A 13,719-nucleotide genomic window follows, 5' to 3' on the forward strand; every position below is an offset into this window, starting at 1 on the left:
TTTGACAAATTTGACCACTAGCACAATATAAACTGTTGTGGTTGAGAGGAGGCACCCTTTCCTTATCCCCATCTTTAGAGGAAAGCAGTCCACATTTCTCCATTAAGCATAATGCTAACAGGTTTTAGCAGATGACTTTTCTCAATTTCTAATTCACATTGCTGTTATTTTTTTTAATGCCACAGGGTACTTGTGAGAGAGGAAGAGAGAGAAAGAGGGATCACCTTCAGTAGGACCTGGTCTCGCCTCAAACCGCTTTCCCTCCCATGCTGCCTCCCATCCAGATCCTGGCAGGTACATGTGCCGTCAACATGCCTTTCAAGCTTTGGGGACTGGGACTTGAACTCTAGTCAGCCACAGGGGATGTGGCTTCTCCTGTATAGCCCTCAACTCCTGTGACGTGACTGGGCTTGTCTAGTTGTATTTTTGTGTGTGTGTGATTTTAATTTTTTACCATCTATGAATATTGAATTCTATTTATTTTTGGATTTTCTGCCTTTCCTCTACACACTATTTAAAACTCTTCATATAATATTTGAATAACATCAGTTTTTTATCAAAAGTAATGTTAGATTTTTGTGATTTCACTGACTTGAATGGATCAATTTTTATGGGAAATTCACTTTTCACAACAGAGTCTTCTATTCCATAAATATGCTACATATTTTCACTTTGGGTGGAATGTTTTCTAATTCCTTTCTTTAATGTTATAAAGGTACACATTTGTTAAAATTTACCAAGCTGTCTAATTAAAATGTGTAATTTTACTGAATGTAAGTTATACATTTACTTAAATAATAAAAGAATATCGCCCCTTTATTTCTGATTAAGAAATGGAGGCTCACAAGGAATAATTAAATCAACACTTAACTCAAAGGGTTATTTTTTCTTAAGTATTAAAACAAACCGAAATAGGAAGTTATGTCATTTAAGTCTAATTAATATGAGCATATTTTCTACTCCGTTTCTTAGTTATTTCTTAATAAACAATATATAAGGTAAGAATCAATTATTCTGAAAATAAAAACAAACATCTGAGGTAATAAACTCAAAAAATTTTACAAGATTAAAAGATTACCAAATTCTTATCATCATTATCTTAATTTTTAAGTGCTTTCAGAAATACATTAATCAATACTTAATTTAGATCCTTATCCAGTTGGCAGTCTATTCATCATTCAATACGTTTCAGGTAGCATGTTAATGTTATAATAGTAAGATGTGTGATAGGAGCAATATTAAAACACGCTATTGAAAACCAAAATCTGATCTGTACATATTGGTAATATTTTGCTGAATGCTATCCTTTAGAAGGATATGTAAATATTTAGTGAATGAAATAAATCTAAAAGAGAAGCTAAAATAATCACTTTTTATCATAAATTGCATGTTGCATTAGCAGTTATGAACTAGGAAGAAGGAATAAGTATCTAAAATAAAAATTCTGACCATAGTGCGTCATTCTATTTCTGTTTCTATAGTGTACACAGATCAGATTCATTCATTATTGAAGTAAAGTTGCTACAGCTGTTCACATACTATGTGAGATTAAAATATAACTCACTTGAAGAACAAATATTTTAAGACATTTTAAAAATGATTGACAATAAGATCTTATGCGAGTCATTTCTACCTTACTTTCAACATGAATCAGTAAATTAATTCTAGGGTTATTTCTTTTTTTTTAGAGGTTTTTTTGCTAGAGGGCACATGCGCTTGCCAGACAGAGAGAGACAGGGAGACAGAAAGTGAGAAATCACCCTCCAAGGGGGATGGCCACACCGCAATCCCTTCTCCTCCATTCTCCTCTCAGGATTTTGGGCACGCACGCACATGCGCCCAGCATGAGTTTAAGCCACCGGGTCCAGTACTCGAACCACGGTCGACTACGTGTGAGTCCAGCGACATTGCCATTACGCTAACTGCTGGTCCCAATTCCAGGGTTATTTCTAATGACATAATAAGAGATTTTGCCTTAAATTTTACCATTTCACAGTTTTCTTTTTATGTTTTATTTTACTTTATTTTATTCTTGATAGAGAGTGTGTGCATGCTCTCACACAGAAGCAAAAGAGAAAGCCAAGCACCCTGAGCAGGGATTAATCACACTGCATGCCCCTTTTCCCAGTCCTTCAGCTGGCTGGCCCTTGGGCACATAACCCAATATGTTTTCAAGCTGATCCAGAGATCCAAACTCACGGCCATCCATGTGACTTCCAGCACTGAAGGCCAATTTGCAACAGACTATGCCACCAGACTGGGCCTCACAGTCCACTCTTCTTACCAGCATGTCCAGAGAAGGTAAAGAGATGCCCAGCCCTTTCTATGTCATCCCCAGTGTTGCTTGGGATCTGTGTCTTGAGCACGTCTTTCATGCCATTTGTCTGCCCCCTTAGGTCATGATTTCCATCATCTTTCTCTGGATTTGGCAGATCTCAGAATCATGCACTATTTTTCCTGAGTAAATTGTTCAAGTTTTTTGATTGAAAGCCCACACAAAAAAGACCAAGTAACAATCAAAAGCTTTGACAACAAAAGCTTCAAGTGTCATCTGCCACTTTTTTGTATGTGGAACATTTTCTGTCAACCACAAAATTTATTTCACAAGAATTCTACAGGCAATTTTCACCCAGAACATTTTTAGTAATTATTTTCAATTTTCTAAATGTTGTATTGCTTTGCTGATCAGCAAGGTTCACTTCAAAACACACCATCCTTCAGGCCATCAGGTACAATTTTGGCTCTTTAGTCCTTCAGACTAGTATCTTCATGATGGCTTTAATGCTGAACACAGCTATACCAATCTTCCTTAGAAAATAACTTTACCACTTCAATTTTGTCTTCCCTTCTGCCGTCTTTTCTTAAGTTGCTTTTCCCTCTCAACTGCCAGAGATCAGTGACCCAAAGGGCAGCAAATATATTTTCTTTTTAAATTCTAGATATCCCAGTCATCGTAAAAACTGTATCCAAAGAAATAAAATGGATTTGGAGAAATAACACTTAAAACCCTCTCTTGAAGTTGTGGCATAGTACTTACATTAAAATAGGATTTTTTCCCCCTTTTCTTAATCTCACGTTAAAATGTTATCCTTTTCAAATTTGATTTATGTAGCTGCTGGATGAAAGAGCTCTTTTAAATAATTGCCAAGAGAACAAAATAGGAATCAAAGTGTCAAATTCTCTAACATTATTTTGTAGGTAGCCTTAAATACTTCTTTAATGCCTGTGAGAAATCAAATATTGGTAATCTGTCTCTGTCCATTTCTCCCTTCCCAGATAGCTAATGACATGCATTATACTTCTCTGACTGTGTGTACCTTTCATTTCACGCAAAGCCTTTAATCCTTCTCTTTTGAGATAAAATGCCATAACCATAGTGTAGTAGGTTAAGATTGATTGACAAGTGCATATAATTATGGCTTCAATAGTGGAGTATGTTTTACAGTTTAAAAAAAAATGCACAACCTTGAAAATAAAGAAGTTGTGCCCTTTCTCTGGGATAAAAGAATCATATCAAATTGGTTCATTTCTTTGCTGGAATGAAATAAAAGATTTCCTGTAACAAAGAACACCACCCAAAGGCTGCTGGAGGATGTCTTTCTTGACTAGGTAATGCTTTGCCAATAAGGAAATCAAAGGAGATAAAAGAGGAATGTTAGGAGTTTGTCCCCTTTCACTTCATTTCCCATTCATAGTTCATACATAGTGAGAACAAAAAGAGACAATAGCAGAAGACTGTAACATTCAAAAATATAAATCTATCAAATGTATAAAAGAATGAGTTTGAGGATTAAAACCAAAGGTTATACTAAGTTAAACAAGCTTCGCCTACTTTACTTTGAGACTCAGATTACAGAAAACCTACCATAAATGTGTTATATTTTCTAGTCTTATTTCAGTCTAGTAAGTACAACAATATTTGTACATTTAAGATTTTGTGTTAAAATAAGACTGACTATACCAACTGGGCACCTTAGTTCTTTGCAGTCAGTGGGAAGAGAGGTTTTCCCATCCAATGATGAGTATGTGAAGTGTTTGTATATTTGTGAGCGTATGGGGCATCTGCTCAGCCCCTCTTTGAGGCATTATTTGAGCACCCACTATGGGCCAGGATCATTCTAGGTTCTGGGAATACACCAGAGAATAGCTAACAAGACAGTTCTTTCTCTTGCAGCATTCATATTCTAGTGAAAGAGTCATGTAATATACTCACAAATGCGTACTATGCCAATTGGTGATAGGTATTTTATTATGGAGAAAATGGAAACAAATGAAGAGAACAGGCCCTTTGAAGAGTGGATCCTGTACTACATAAAGTATAAGGGGAAAATTTTATGAAGAAATGACATTTAAGTAGATAGTAAAAGAATGTAAAGAGTATTCTGGAGATGAACATTCAAGTCAGAGATGCTGAAACTGGGGTATAGTTGATGTGTTCATAGAAGCAAGATAGGGGCAGGGGAGAAGCAGATAAAGGCAAGGGAGTGATAATCATGATGCTCTGAATCTGGTTGAGAAAGAAGAGAAGTGATAACATGATGGGTGAGAGTAGAAAAGCGATAAGAATAATGGATTGTAGGTGGGTTTAAAATAGATCTGGGTGGAGAGGCACAATAGCTTAAAAGCAGGAGCTGGTGCCTGGAAAGTAGAACAACAGAATTGAAACTATGGGTGGAGTGCAATTGATGGTAATAGTGAGGTTAAGGGTATGATCATGGGAATCAGGTAACCAGGGAAGGGCAAATGACAAGATTTGAAGGAAAGGAGGTGAATAAGTTGAAAAACTGAACTATTAAATGGATCACCTGCGTAACTATGGAATTTATCAAGGATTAGAATAGGATTGGCATTGGAAAAATGAAAGTGAGCCAGTTCATTAAATCTTTAAGAAATAAGAGGGGGGAAAAAAGAAAAAGAAAAAAAAAACAGATGTTTACAGATGAGCATGGAGGGTGGAGTAGCATAACTGGATGGTCTAAATTTCAAAACTAGGGAGTTCAAGGGAAGAAATTAGGAATAATAGTCTTATTAATTCATCTTGGTACTATGTTTTCATCTTTATAGCTATAAAACTCCCCTTGTAAATGTATTTATGGTGACATTCAACTTTTAAAATTTCCTATTTTTAGTCAGATAAGGAATGCTCTGACTGTATCTGAATTCTCAGTTGCCTTCAGCTCAAAGTATGTCTTCAAAAAGGTCTAAATGGTTAGTCAAAAAAAAAAAAACTAATCACGGAATTCAAGAAGACTGAAAAGAACGCCTAGCCCAACTGAACACATTTGAGATTTAAGGAATTTTGAGGGGCATGGAGATACAATGTGAGAGGACCGTGGAGCAAACAGTTGTCAGGGGAGAGCTGGGTTTCTGTTTCACTCAGTGGGTGCCTATAGGAGATTTTTCTTAACAAGTCGTGAGTTTCCAAAGGCACAGGAGCAGGGTTTAGAAGTTAGGCAGGAAGGGAACAGATGTCTGATGACGAAAGGATATACAGATGATGGGAGACAAGTGGTGAGGAATGCCTTCACAAGAAAGGGGGTGGCGACCAGGTGTTCTCTCAGTCTAAAGGGCGTGCGGGGCAAGGGAAGCAGGGAGGATGCAGCTGTGGAAAAGCTTGAGGAATGTTGCCAGGAGCACCAGAGACATGGGGTTCCCTGTGGATTCCTCCCATGGCAAAGAAAGGTATGTACAATGATCATTGGCTGGATTAAAAATGCCCTAACACAAGGAAAAAGGTTTTTCATTGCATGTCTACCTCAGGCTGCAGTTCAGGGCCTTACACACTCGCCCACGCTATGTATCTGCTGAATTGGAAGGGGTGACATCAGATAATATAGATGATGAGGAAGTGAACTTTCAGGCTCTGACTGTGTCTTTAAAAAGATTTCTTAACACTAGATTTTTTAAAAGGTGAAGGGGCCTACACATACTCTGCAGTACGCTCTCGGGGATGTAGAAAACCTTGCTTAGGTTCTGGCACCACCACTGCTGGGAGTCACAATGCTCTCAGGCAAAGAATTCAAAGAGAATTCGGGTATAAACAAAATTTTTCTAAAAATTTCTCGGGTTTTTTTTTTTTTTTGTCTTATTCAAAGGCATAAGCAAATTAAAAGCACTAACAGTGTTCTCTTATTGCAAAACAGGGCTATCAACACCTACTGGCTTACTGCCATTCTCCCCAGTTGCACTAATTATCTCCTGAGAGTACAGTTTGAAAACCACAGTTTTAATCCCTAAGAGTTTAATTGATAAAGTTGTTTCAGCTTTCTCGTATTGGAGAGGGAAAATTTTTCTTCTGTCCTTTGATACTTAGTGACTGGGTCTGAAAATTAAACTGATTAGATAGGTCAATAGGAGTCAAAGCATACAACTGTTATTGATCTTAATATTTTTATGTGCTCATAGGCGTGGAAACCTTGAGAAGTGGTTAGACATGGAAGCCTGTATAGCATTTAAACAAAGAGTGATAAATTGTGAAGTGACTAAAGAAGTTAGACCGGTAGGGATACTAAATTGTGGGAAAGTGAATAGATGGAAAATTCCTGAAGGGTACAGGCTAATTTTTAAAAAATTTACTTGTGCAGATTCATCTTGGTACTATGTTTTTGTCTTTACAGCCATAAAACTCCCCCTGCCACTGTATTTATGGCAACATTCAACTTTTACAATTTCCTGATTTTAGTCAGATAAGGAGTGCTCTGACTGTATCTGAATTCTCAGTTGCCTTCAGCTCAAAGGATGCTAAAAAAATTTATGCATGGACTTCAGAAATGTTTGCACCAGGGGAACCAGCAGTTAGCGTAATGGCTATGTTGCTGGACTCCCACGTAGTCGACCGTGGTTTGCATCCTGGACCCGGTGGCTTAAAACTCATGCTGGGTACGTGTGCGTGCGTGCCCAAGATCCCAAGAGGAGAATGGAGAAGGGATTGCGGCATGGCCATCCCCCCTGGGGGGTGATTTCTCACTTTCTGTCTCTATGTCTCTCTCTGTCTGTCTGGCAAGCGCACGCACCCTATAGCGAAAACCTCTCCAAAAAAAAAAAATGTTTGCACCAGGACCAGCAGTTAGCGTAATGGCTATGTCGCTGGACTCCCATGCAGTCAACTGCAGTTTGTGACCCAGATCTGGTGGCTTAAAACTCATGCCGGGCGCGTGTGCGTGCATGCCCAAGATACTGAGAGGAGAACGGAGGAGAAGGGATTGTGACATGGCCATCCGGGAGGGGATTTCTCGCTTTCTGTCTCTCTGTCTCTCTCTGTCTGTCTGGCGAGCTCATGTGCCCTGTAGCAAAAACCTCTGAAAAAAAAATAATAATGTTTGCACCAAAATATATTTGTACTTTAATTTATTTTCTATGAACTTTTGAAGTCCTTTTATACGTCATGTACCAAAATTGGCATTTGTATGGGTAGCATATTCTGATATGCTCTTCACTCCTGAGGAAATTCCTTCGTTTCTCAAAAGTTCTTTCCAGTTAATAATGAAATTTTAGCTTCCTGAAAAACAAAGTTTCTGAGACAACCCTAAAGCTGGTAGATTAAATTAAATTTCCCTGTCAAAAGACTGCCCTTCAAATTTCTGTCATGTGCTTTCTCTTGCTGGGCTAAGCAGCTTTATTTCTTGACAATGTAAATCATAAGTAACTCACCATCTTCACTCCCTGAATGTTGTCTGTCAAAAGAAGAATGCGCTGGGCCCCTGATCACTTTTTGCCAGACAACATTCTTTTATCCATAATAATAATAATAATAATAATTTAAATATAAAGTTATCAGAATACTTAATCATTATTTCAAAAATCAGAAAACAACATTCAGAAGCAACTGGACAATGCTTGGGTTAATTTAACAGGATCAGGGGAGTGGCCAAGAACTCCAAACATTTGTTCAAAGAGGACAAAATCTTTTCAGAAGAGGAAGAAGATAACTGAAGGTAAGGGGACAATCAGAGCAAAGGAGGAAACTGTGCAATGGAACATTTACAGCAGACAGCTTGGCTGGTGGGGAAGAGACAAAGGAAACATTGAAAGACAAGAGCAAATAAATGCTAAATCTGGCTTCAGGAAATGCATCACCCTAAGAATGGGAGGAAAGATAGCTGGGCAGGGCATTACTTTTATTAGCTGCCTGTGGGTAATGGTGATGAATAAGATGACCTCTAGCATAAATGATATTTACTGCCTTGATTCAGGCTAATGGGTGAGCATTTTTTTCCCTTAATGGTTTTTGTAACATTGGTGCAAATGTCAACATGGTGAAAAAAAAAAAAACAAATAATGTCTTTATAGTATTATGAAAATTGTTTTGATCTTTCAGATTACTTGGAAACCTCTAAAAATACCCCTAGGAACCTAAAGATCTCACGTTAAGGGGCTGGCAGATGGTATAGTGGTTGAGGACGCTGGGACTCTCACATGGCCGACTGCAGTTCAAGTCCCAGGCCTGGCAGCTTGCTTCCTCTGGTAAAATTAAAATAAATAAATAAAGTTAAGTAAAATAGTAAAAAAAAGAAGTGTTGCATATATTTGTTTTTATGAACCTTATGATAATCATCTTTCCAGTCTTCATTCAACAGTAAGATTTATTTCTCTCCCTCAACTATGGTCTGCCACTAGAGGGCGAACACAACACAAAGGCCTATTGCTTTCATCTCTGTCACCCCACCCCATTGGCAAACCTTTGTTTCTGATGCCTCCAGAGGTGGAAATCTGGTTTAGTGCTTTCCTGGCCTCAGATGAATTGAATTGAATTCTTCACCCACACTGAATTCTTGGGTGAATTCAATGATTATTCAGGGACCCCACTTCACATGGTCTGGAATTGCTAACCTGAAGCTTCCCTGATGAGTAGAAAGTGTCTCTGTTCTTGTAAGCCACTGCTTCCTTCTACATCCCTAAGATTCCAGTTGGCTTAAGTTTATCTCTGGCCAGGCTGTTTATCACAGAAGTTGGTTACCTTCCAGTATATTTCCTGTCCTAAAGGATTTGTCTCTATTTCTGAATGTTTCCTAAAATTCTGTATTCAATGATAAAGTTCTATATAACTGCTTAATAAACTAAGTTTCTACAATACCCATCAATTATAAACTAAGAACAACGTCATTATGCCAATTAAGCAAGAGATATTCTATTTAATCACTATAAGTTAACATTCTTAGAGTATCCCACAGTAATTGTTTTTATATGCAACCTCTGACCTGGTCTACAATATTGTCAATTATTTTGACCATGTTTATAATCAATAGAATTCACTGCGACCAAATTAACCACAAAGTAATCAGACTTTTTTTTGGCATGACCAAAATATTTAATCATTGTCTATGTTTCACTACATTAAAACGTATAATAATCTATTTATATTTATATATAGACAAAAATATACATATAAATTCATAAAAATTATATATCTATTTATGTACACCTATACATCATTTCATTTAATTATAGATTTTACAGTTGTAACACAAAAGAGTTAGCCTATTATTTTTCTTAGAAAAATTATCTGTAGAGTCTCAAACTCTAGCTGGCAGCCGAGCGTAGGCACTCTGGGATCTTCAGTGCCCATGGCCACCATCAACAACACTGGAGTTCCTCAAGACTCATCTGTGCCACTCACTCACAACACCACAGGCTGGTAAAAAAATCAAAGTGACCCCACCAAAATGGCTTCTCCTCCAAAGGAGGTAGAAGAAGACAGTGAGGATGAGAAAATGTCAGAAGATGAAGATGATAGCAGTGGAGAAAGAAGGCAAGAAGGTTGCCACAACTCCGGCAGAGAAGGTGGTGGTTTTACCAACAAGAACAGTTGCAGTTGCCACGCCTGCCAAGAAAGTAGTGGTCACCCAGGCAAAAAAGCAGTTGCCATGTTGCCATAGCTTCCGAGAAGATCATTACACCAACCAAAGCAGTCACAACATCTGACCAAGAAGGGAGTCATGCTGGGTAAACGTTGGTAGCAACTCCTGGTAAAAAAGGAGTTGCCACCCTAGCCAGGGCGACAAAGAATGGCAAGAATGCCAAGAAGGAAGACAGCGATAAGGAGAAAGATGACAGTGAGGAAGATGATGAGGATGAGGATGAGAATAAAAATGAGGGTGAGTTTGAGTCAGCAGTGCTAAAAGCAGCAGCTGCTGCCTTGGCCTCAGAGGAGGAGGAAGATTAAGATGAGGATAAGGAAGATGAGGATAAGGAAGATGAGTCTGAAGAAGAAGTTATGGAGACCACACCAGTCAAAGGAAAGAAAACACCTGGAAAAGCTGCACCTCTGAAAGCCAAAACCTGGGACCACCAGTTAGCATAATGGCTATGTTGCTGGACTCCCACATAGTTGACCGTGGTTCGAGTCCCAGACCCAGTGGCTTAAATTCACGCCGGGTGCATGTGTGTGCGTGCCCAAGATCCCGAGAGGAGAATGGAGGAGAAGGGATTGCATTGTGGCCATCCCCCGGGGAGGGGGGGTGATTTCTCACTTTCTGTCTCTCTGTCTCTCTCTTTCTGGCAAGTGCATGCACCCTATAGCAAAAACCTCTCAAAAAAAAGAAAAAAGAAAGCCAAGACCATGGCTGAGGATGAAGAAGATGATGAAGATGAGGATGAGATGAGGATGATGATGAGGAAGAGGGTGAGGATGAGGAAGATGAGGAGGAAGAAGAGCCTGTCAAAGAAACTCCTGGAAAACAAAAGAAGGAAATGACCAAACAGAAAGCTCCTGAGGCCAAGAAACAGAAGGCGGAAGCCACAGAGCCAACTACATCCTTTCCTCTGTTGGAATCCTGAACAATAACAAATCTATTCCTGAATTAAAAACTGCTATTAGTGATGTTTTTGCTAAAAGTGATCTTGCTGTTGTGGATGTCAGAATCAGTACATCTATGAAATTTGGTTATGTGGACTTTGAATCTGCTGAAGATCTAGAAAAAGTGTTGGAATTCACTGGTTTAAAAGTCTTTGGCAATGAAATTAAGCTAGAGAAACCAAAAGGAAAGACAATAAGAAAGATTGAGATGCAAGAACACCTTTTTGGCCAAAAATCTCCCTTACAGAGTCACTCAGGATGAATGAAAGGAAGTCTGAGGATACCATGGAGATCAGAATAATTAGCAGAGATGGAAAAAGTAAAGGGATTACTTGAATGTTCTAAAGAGATGAGTGATAGAGCTAACCCTTTTCTGTCAGTTTTAAATTTATATTGTTTCATCCCATGTACAAAACCTGAAATTTGGTTATGTGGACTTTGAATCTGCTGAAGATCTAGAAAAAGTGTTGGAATTCACTGGTTTAAAAGTCTTTGGCAATGAAATTAAGCTAGAGAAACCAAAAGGAAAGACAATAAGAAAGATTGAGATGCAAGAACACCTTTTTGGCCAAAAATCTCCCTTACAGAGTCACTCAGGATGAATGAAAGGAAGTCTGAGGATACCATGGAGATCAGAATAATTAGCAGAGATGGAAAAAGTAAAGGGATTACTTGAATGTTCTAAAGAGATGAGTGATAGAGCTAACCCTTTTCTGTCAGTTTTAAATTTATATTGTTTCATCCCATGTACAAAACCGTTTTTTCCCCTACAAATAGTTCTTTGTGTTTTTTTTGTTTGTTTTTGTTTTTGTTTTTGCAGTGGGGAATTGTAAAAGAAAGCAGAATATTTTATCATTATTTTTGCACCATTTTCAATGACTTTAGGACAAATTTTAAAAAGTCCTAAACTCTGGGGGGAAAAATTATCTATATATTAAGCTTACAGCAGAATCAAAAATAATAAATATCTTTGAGCAAAATATGTAAAGATAGTAAATATATTTAAAGAAAATGAGCCAGTAATGTATATTCACTGAGGTTTAGCAACCAAGTGGGAGATCTTTATTTTTTATGCTATTTCTGAACCTCGGTAAAGTGTTTTAAATAATTAATTCTACCTTAATTAATATAAATAACTCTCTTAATAAATCTAATTTAAATGCCTATTTAAGACTTAATTTAAAGTGCTTCTTTCTCAACTATGTAGCCTGACCATACAAATGTTCTCAATGTCAGAGATGATTTGTACTTTAAAATCCTCAGGGAAAAAAATAGATAAAAAGAAAAATGGATCAGCACATCCTTAGTAGCTAAACCATTATTTACTTACTAGGTTTAGTACACGAGAGGGATATTGTCAGAGTGCTCACTGCTGCGATAAAATTAAATCACGTCAGCATTTTTCATACCCAACAAAAGAAATATGTAATATATATAGAATTGTACTTCCTTTTAAAGAAAAAAAAAATTACCTTCTCAGCTCAATAGCCTACCTTAATCTGGTGATTAAATTCCAAGGATGAGTGAACCTGAGCTGCCATAAAAATACAAAGTGTATCCATATATTGGATTTTATTAATCTCCCGATTTTGACTACCTTGGTTTCATTCTTGGAATCAACTAGAAAAGTCCATTTATGCTTACATTCAAAAGCGTAATTGCTATGATTAAAAAGTTGCAGTAACTTATGAGCTGTAAAACTAGTAAATTATATCCAGCCTGTAAGTAGAACTAATTATAAAGCTGTTGCTTGATTAAGGTGTTTATACTAAAGAGTATTAAAGGGATTAATCCAAAGCTTTACATCCTGCAGCACAGAATTAATATGCGAGATTTAAACACTCAAATTAATTCAGGTGCAGCAAACAATTATACGAAATAGGAACACTCGACCCAGTTAATGACCACACTAGTCCACCGAGCTAATTTATAATCATGTACTTATTGACCTCTCCGCATGTTCACAAAGAACTGTTCTCATGCTAATAACTGCCTGCAAGCCACTGTCATAGCCCCGTGTCTAGTCCTCATAGTGATTAGTGCCAGACGGGAAGCCCGGATTCTGCTTCCCTAATACCATTGCTACTTTTGTTGCGATGAGACATTTCATCTTGCAAGAAGTTATATGTGAATGATAAAGGGTCTAATATCACCATCGACAAGAAAAAGCATTTAGTAAGCACTTACCACACACATTTCTCCTCTCTTCACGAAACAGTCTAGTTATGCTCCAGACCTGACCTCTCACTGGTCAGTTCATTGGCATAAAGAGGTGGGAGGAGAGAGAAACTGGGTCAGAAAAATAGCTAGTCCAGTTGAAGGTTTAAGATTCCTGTAGTGACAATAAGCTCTTCTAACTATAGTCCAGACCACCGCTTAACCTTCTCCAGGATTTGTTCTGAGATAAATAAACATAGCCTGGGAACCCTGGAAGTAAGTTATTTAAAAACTTCAGCAATGATGAAGTTCCTATTTTCTGCTATATAGATGAAACACAAACGGATCATGCAGACTTTACTCAAATGAATCAATAGACATGTACTTTAGTAGGAAGGAAACATTCATCACACTGCTAACTATATCTAGATGTCAAAGCATATTGCTGTAAGAGACACACAAAAAATGATGTGAGTTTATACACAGGAAGATGATGACCACAGGGAGTACAGGGATGCTATAGAGAGCATCGAGGGCCCGAAGATATGGGTTAGACTTCGAGTCTCTGCAATAGATGTGTGAATTTAGACAATGGCTTTGATACACCTGTGCCTCATTGTCAACAGTTTTTATATTATACAGATCCAGCAGAATTGCTGAATTCCAGTGTAATCTAAATTTTCATATGCATACAAAGGATTATTCTTGCTGCTCCTGGAATCCCATCAAAGACATGGCTGGTAGAGTAATCCTCTGAGAGAGAATAC

At 37.8% G+C, this 13,719-nt stretch overlaps 1 pseudogene; it reads left to right on the forward strand.

Annotated features, from left to right (window-relative positions):
* The first annotated feature begins 9,662 nt into the window (after positions 1-9,662).
* Positions 9,663-11,397, forward strand: LOC102482804 (nucleolin-like; annotated as a pseudogene).
* The last annotated feature ends 2,322 nt before the right edge of the window (positions 11,398-13,719 follow it).

This window comes from Tupaia chinensis, unplaced genomic scaffold, assembly GCF_000334495.1.
Source record: "Tupaia chinensis unplaced genomic scaffold, TupChi_1.0 Scaffold144025_1, whole genome shotgun sequence".
NCBI lineage: Eukaryota > Metazoa > Chordata > Mammalia > Scandentia > Tupaiidae > Tupaia > Tupaia belangeri.